General features: G+C 43.9%; 1 long non-coding RNA gene across 1 annotated transcript in view; it reads right to left on the bottom strand.

Moving 5' to 3' along the window:
- Window positions 1-243: 243 nt before the first annotated feature.
- The window catches only part of LOC125617754, an 8,620-nt gene continuing 1,789 nt past the window's right edge, over window positions 244-7,074 (bottom strand). The window contains exons 2-3 of the long non-coding RNA XR_007348853.1: window positions 795-839; window positions 244-465 (exon numbers count right to left, since the gene is read on the bottom strand). This is a non-coding gene — a long non-coding RNA (uncharacterized LOC125617754). The remainder of the gene's footprint in view (window positions 466-794; window positions 840-7,074) is intronic.

Below are 7,074 nucleotides of genomic sequence, written 5' to 3'. Positions count from 1 at the left end.
AGGTGGCGAGAGATTTCGAACAGCATGAAACCTCCAGGGCTTGCAAGTCTAAGGGAGGCGTGATGCTGTCTGATGGCATCTGGAGTCACGGAGGGAAGGCCTGCATGGAGGATCTGGGACTACAAAGGACCCGGCAGGAACATCACCTGCAGTAGAAAAGAGAGAGAATAAATACCTTGCATTCTCTTCTTCCCACCCCAAGTTACAAAGCTCTGAGACCAGGACTGAGCAATCATTCCAGTGTAGACTCCTGTTTTCTGGGAGCTAAAATCTCTATGGGACAGAATCAAGAGTCTTAGAAGCACCGGGACAATGCCCAATAAATAAAAAAGCAAATCCATACATAAATCAATAATCTCAACCCCCATCAGGACAAAGACTCTACTCGTCTTCACAAACATCCAAGCGTTTCTTCATTTTGTTTTGTTTTGGTAACTGCTTCTTTTTGTGACGATCCAGCGGAACCTGATAACAGAACCCCAGCACAGATTCATTTATGGCTTCTTGCATATAATTATACTTTATGGTGTACCACATATAGTTCTCATTTCATAGCATATGTTCAGTCATTTCAATTAATGTTTTTTTATCGTCTTCATAAAGTCTAGCATTGAAAGATTCTTCCAGGTATTATCACTGTTCAGATACTTGAATATAGGGTGATCCCTTCCTGCCCACTACAGGAATAATATTTTTTTTTTTTGTCCAACGTAGACAAATGGGGTGTGGAATTTACGATATTTACTTCTGACTGGAAAAGCTATTTGTCACATGATCAGGAACACATCTCTTACTTTGTCTCATCTGTAGCATCTGTAGCACTCGGACGTTTCAATCCACTAGAAAAGACAAATGGGGAGTTATTTTATTGTCTCTTAAAATATCTTGATCAACTTTCCACCATTTGATGAGACAAATGTAGAATTATTTTATTGTCTTTTTAAAAATTTTACCCAATCCTCATCAAACTGCAAGACACTAGAATGTTCTTGTTCTCCTAGAGAGCACCTTAGATCTCTTTCTAGTTAGTTCTTCTCTTTCTTTCTCTCATGGTTTCCTCCTTGGACATATTTTGCTCTTTGTAACCAAACGAAGAGCAAATTTGGGCTCTGATTTTCTTGTATCTAAACTGCTCTAGTTTGGATCTGAAATGTCCCCAAAGCTCCATGGGTTTAAAGGCTCAGTTCATAGCGTGACACTATGGAGGGGTGGTAGACACTTTAAGAAATGGGGCCTTGTGGAAGGAAGTTAGAACATGGTGGGTGAGGGCCTGGGGTGGAAGCCCTCACAGGGGTAGTGGGACCCTACCTCTTCTCTCTCTCTCTCTCTCTCTCTCTCTCTCTCTCTCTCTCTCTCTCGTTGCTTTCCACAATGAGGTGAGCAGGTAGCTCAACCATGCTGTCCCCTTCGGGGCCAATGGTCTGCCTGGCCCAAAAAAACACACAGCCAACTGCCCATAGATTGAAGACTCTAAAACTGTGAGCCAAAAATAAACCTTTTCTTTTATTAAGTCACCAACTTAATTGATCTCAGGTCTTCAGTTACAGTCTTGGAAAGCTAACTAACTCTGCTTTCCTTCTAGCAACTTCCTTTCCTTTTCACTAATTAATTAGAAGGGAATGTCTTCCCTTAACCATACCAATCCATTGAGAGCTTTGGCCCTGGATATTGTTTGCACTCCTTCCTGCTCTCCCTCTCCCTCCCAGCCCCTATCCTGCCCCTAACCTTGATCTCTGCTCCATGACCTCCAGCCAGGGCCATCTCTGTAAGCATCTTCCCTTCCCTGCCCTTCTCTGATGCAGAGCCATGTCCCTTCTCCCATGTCTCAAGTGGCCTTCTGCCTCCAGCCCGATCAGTACCCTACCCAAGTTCTTAAGAAGTATACTTTCTCAGCACAGGGGGAAACTGTCCCATCTTCTGATGTGTCGTAGAGGGGAATCGGCTTTTAAGTTGAGAAAAATCAACATGGTCGTTGTATTCACAATTTGGAAAAAGCAACATTTTGGCTTTGTTGCCATCTGCATTTCATTTCATAATATGGCAACTCCTTGTGGCCTCCTTTCTGCTCTTCCTCTCTCCTGACCCCGTAGTAAGCATCTTCCCCAAAGCACAATTCAGGGCAGCAAATCCAGGTTAAGCAAGCTCTGTGGCAATCCGGACCCCAAACTCCAAACCCCAATCCCAGTAGCCTAGGAAGGAGAACGCGCCCATCATTTCAAGGTGGGGACCCTCTGTGGAGATTTCTCAGCCTCCTGTCTTAATGAGTTTAACTCCAGAGATGGGCAGCTAGAGCATTCCCGCTGAGCATAATTACCAGGATAGGGCACCTGGGGAGAGATTGTCACAAAGATAACTGGGTCTCAGGCTATTTAGCGCTTTACAGATGAGAGTAAGGTGGTGACTTGGAAAAATGAGGTCTGGTTCAGATAGGAAGACTGTTATGGTTCATTTTCCTCCCTCCTGTAGAAGCATAAACTGTTGTGTTTTTAATTGATGTGCGTGAGCCCCCGAGCACAAAGTGGACTCACGTGAGAAATCACAGGATCCCAAGACTGGATGGGACTGGAGGGGTCATCCTGTCCACCCCTGCCTGCAGGCAGGACTTATAAACCAACTTGGAAGGATAGCCGGTGAGTCTTTCATCACAGCCCGTGGAGGACGGAACACGACACACAACCGAGGGCTGCCCGGGCACAGACGTGCTCTGCAAAGGACGATTTGTATGTGTTTATTCTGGCTCTCCTTGCTTAAAAGCCACAGTCGGGGTCAGGGTCATGGGCAGCTTAGAGCAGCACACGGAAATGTCAGAAATGCACTGGGCAGCAGGAATGTACTGAAGAACACACAGGAAAATATATTGAATCATCTTGTGCAAATTCACACCTCACCAAGGAGCCAGATGAGGAGAACGATCTCTTCACCACTGTCAACCTCTTCCTGTGAGTGAGAAGGTGGGGTGGGGCTTCTAATTTCACCTAAGAAAAGGCCCAGGGTGAACCTAAAACAGGGACAGGTGGAGGGGGGACTGGACAGGTAGTCCTGAGCCATTTAGAAGCTGACATTTAGACCTCTGCAGAAAGCAATCTGCTAACTATGCAGGCTGGGAGATGACAGCTCCCCAGCCTTCGATCCAGCCTCAGTGCCTCACCAACCCATATTAGTGCCCTACTGAGAGAGCCTGTTAAAGACCTAACACAAGCAAGCCAAGGGGTGTGGGTCCCAGGAACGGGCAGAAAGAACCAAATGTCCATGAGAGGACATCCCCCAGGAAGGCTAGGCTCATTCCCATGATGCCAGGGTACAAGGGGGAAATTCTAGAGTAAGGAAGTGCTGCTCCCTGCAGAGAACCAATGAGGAGCTTTATCTCTGGATGGTCCACACCTGAAACCACCGGAATTCCCATGTCTCTGAAGTCTCTGGAGGTGAAGGAGCCCCTCTTTGGGGCCAGAGTTCAATAAACTATAGCCCATGGGGCAAATCCAACCCGTGGCCCATTTTATACAGCCTAAAAAACTAAGAATGGTTTTTACATTTTTTAAAAAAGTTGTAAAAGAAAGAAGAATATGCAACACAGACTATAGTTGAGCCACAAAGCTGAAATTATTGACTATATGGCCCTTTACAGGAAGAGTTTGCCAACTCCTACTATAGGCCACTGATTCTCAAATTGCCATGTCAAAAAATAAATCATCTAGGTCCCCTATTAAATATATGCAGATGTGGGTTGGGGTTGTGGCTCAGCAGTAGAGCACTCACCTAGCACATGTGAGGCCCAGCACTACATAAAAATAAATAAAATAAAGGTATTGTATCCAAGTATAACTAATAAATAAATGTTTATATATATATATATGCACACAGATGTCCCTTCAGAAAGCTGACATAGTAGCCCTTGGACAGGGCCCCTGGTATCTGCATTCTAACAACCACCAAAGGCAATTCTAATGTAGGTAACCCCAAGATGACCTTCCAAGTATTCCTTTGAAGTTAATCAATAACTATGTACTTGAAATTTCCTAAGTGGTCAGCACTCTGCTAAGTCTGATGGGAGACACAATTTGTGGAGGATGACTCACTCCACTCCACTGAAGAATGTTCAATATAGTTGGAGAGAAAAAAGTTCTTCAAACAAAACAATTAGCAACAAGTCAGGACCAGGTGGTCTGCGGGCCCGTTCTACATGAGCTAGAGTTTGACTGCATGGTTACCAGGTAGGTTGTAGGCACCTTAACTGTGATCAGCATGGGATAGAATGTGTGAGAAAGAGTCAGCAAGGTTTGGGACACGGAGAAGATACCACAGATACTTGCAAAGGCATAAAATAGGAAAGGGCTTTTGGAACAAAAGGGATGCAGGTATGGGCAGACAATAGAAAGCATGAGAACAGTCTGGAGGGTCACACTGGGCTTTCTCTTCATAGTAAGAGCTACTGCGAAGAGTGGCATGCCTTCTCCGCCCTTTTGTCAAGCTTCCTTGGACCCTAACCCATGGCAATCAGGACTCTTTCTTTCTACCTAATCTGTTTTTGTCACTACCCAGCCTTCCACATTTGGGGCCACATCTACTCCCTAAACTTCTACTCCATGGAGATTTTTTAATTATTATTATTGTATTATTCAGTACTAATTTATGTCTGTCTTTCTTTGCAAATGCTATTCTTATGGACTAGATTGTTCTTTTCATATCATCTTGTTTATAGAGAAAAATTCTCATTTCCCAAAGACCCAACTGAAGCATCAAATTCCCCACAAAGCAAAATCTTCTCCAATCTCCTCCCTTCTAAATAGAACTAAGCAATTTTCATTTTGCACCATGCTGGTATCTTTGAACAAAGGAAAAAGATAGAGCTTACATTTTATCAAAACTGTATCTCTTCACTTCTATCTATCGCCTTCATGAGACGATGGCCTCTTTGAGTCAAAGACCCTGTTTAACCACCTTCATTTCTTTGGTTCCTACAAGGGTACACATAGGAGTGGTCAGTGGACACATTTCTTCAGTAGATGATTGAATGATTCACAGGCAGGGGATTTTTTAGCTTTTGAAGGTCCCTAAACATCAGAAGAGTATGGCTGTTGTGATGCTATTCATGAGACCCATACAGCTTCAATAGGGGGGTAGGGGGGTATCATGATCTCATTTAGAGTAATTTATAAAGAAAGAATTAATGAAAAGTAAAGATGATTTGTTGAACAGGTAGGAAAGCTATAGCCTCTCCCTAAAGGAATAAAACCTCTTACTTCTATAATAATCCCCAGCATCCTGCCACTTTAAATTCAATGAGCATCTACAGAGGAAGATCGTGGGTGAGATCTGAGCTGGGCACTGTCAAGTATCCATGCCTTGGCCAGGTCACCTGCTCGTCCCTGAGATTTCAGGTGGCACTGTATGCAAAATATTTCAGGTACCCTCGAAGTCCTAGAAGACCAGTATAAATAAAAAAAATAATAACTTTAATGACACCTGTAGCTTTAATCTCCAAAATTTTATTTAATTAGAACTTAAATCTGCCCACAATAGGATATGGTCCTGAACAACTAAGGCATATGATTTGCCTTAAGGACAAGAAACAAAAGTACTGGCATAGAAACTGGAAAAGTTGTAGAGAAAAACCAAAGAGAACAAAGACACAGGAAAATAGATCCTAAAAAGTTTAAAGACAACAAGAAGAAAGAAATAGTGGAATGGCTATACCAGATAAGGGCAAGTAGAAATTAGTCTTATTAAAAAGAAGTCTCAGAGTAGGTAGAAATGTAGAAGCAATTTCCAGTTGGAGGACCTAGGAGTCTGTTTTGTTCATCAGAGGATGAGGATATTATTTAGGGGAGGAGAGATGTGGCAGAACCAACCATCTAGATTCTGAAGATATCTACCAAGGGTTTGATTTTCCAAACTCCTCACATCTACTTGGGGTCAAGTGCTTTGAACACAGGCCAAAGAAATGTGAACAGAAGTAGTAAGTGTTGCTTTCAGGCCAAGATGATTGAGTACCTAATGAGCCTTCTCCATTCTATTCTATTCTACAGTCACCGGGGAGGCCTCTGGGCTAAAGTTGGAGACATCTCAAGATGAGAGAAGCCTGGATCCCTGAGTCATGACTTGGAGCAGAGCCACCCACAAAACCTGCCAGAAGAGAAATATCCATACTCGTCTCAGTAGAGGAGAGAGTTCAACTTTTAGCTATGTTAATCCTATGCAATTTGAGGTTGTTCATTATCATAGTGGTCCTGTCTTTATTAATTCAGGGTAAGAGGCTAGATTTCCATAAAATATTCAAGGAGTAGCTAAACGACAGACTAAGTTAGCATTTTGGACAAGGCATGGGTAGGACAGGAAGAGTTCTGGGTGGTCTGGGGGGCAGATACAAACATAGGAGGGGTGGAGGCCAGCAGCCCTCTCCCCCATTGATTTTTGCTGGGGGCAGCCGCCTTGGACGCATTGATTTTTCTCCTGATTAAGTCATTCAGCAGTCTGATCTGTCAGTAGTCACTTCATTTCCTTTCATCTCATGTTTTCACCTGCTTGAAGCTTCACCACAATCAGAATCTCAAGTTTGCAACCGAACATTCAGGAAGACTTGAAAATGGCTCCCCCTTTCCCCGCATGGCAGTGTTCAGCTAGACTCTTCTCCCTCCTCCAGGATCTGTGTTCTCAAGGCTGTTGCCTGTTAGACACAGAGAAATGCTAAAGCTAGAGACAGCAGCGGATCCTCACAGAGGCTCAGCAGGGCAGAGTTCCATCTAGAGGAAGCTGGCGACCTATGGGGAGTTACCTCAAGACCGAAATGCTGCTTTCCCTTGCAGAGAATAAGCTGTGAAGGTACCCAAGACCCAAAGCAAGCTTTACAGCAAACAGGAACTAAAGAGCATACGGCAGGTGGTACCTCTGATGCCAAAGCAATCCTCATCGCAGTTGAAGAAGGGGTGCAAAAATAGAACCTAATATGGCGGAGAGTGCTTAGAGTGGGAAAGAAGATTGTAACCCTCAGGGCAGATCTGTAAGGGGAGAGGATGTTGAAATTCTTTCTCTCTCTCTCTCTCTCTCTCTCTCTCTCTCTCTCTCTCTCTCTCTCTC

Source organism: Marmota marmota, unplaced genomic scaffold (assembly GCF_001458135.2).
Source record: "Marmota marmota marmota unplaced genomic scaffold, marMar, whole genome shotgun sequence".
Taxonomy (NCBI): domain Eukaryota; kingdom Metazoa; phylum Chordata; class Mammalia; order Rodentia; family Sciuridae; genus Marmota; species Marmota marmota.
Note: the sequence above shows the minus strand (reverse complement) of the source record. Positions and strands in the feature narration are given on the sequence as shown.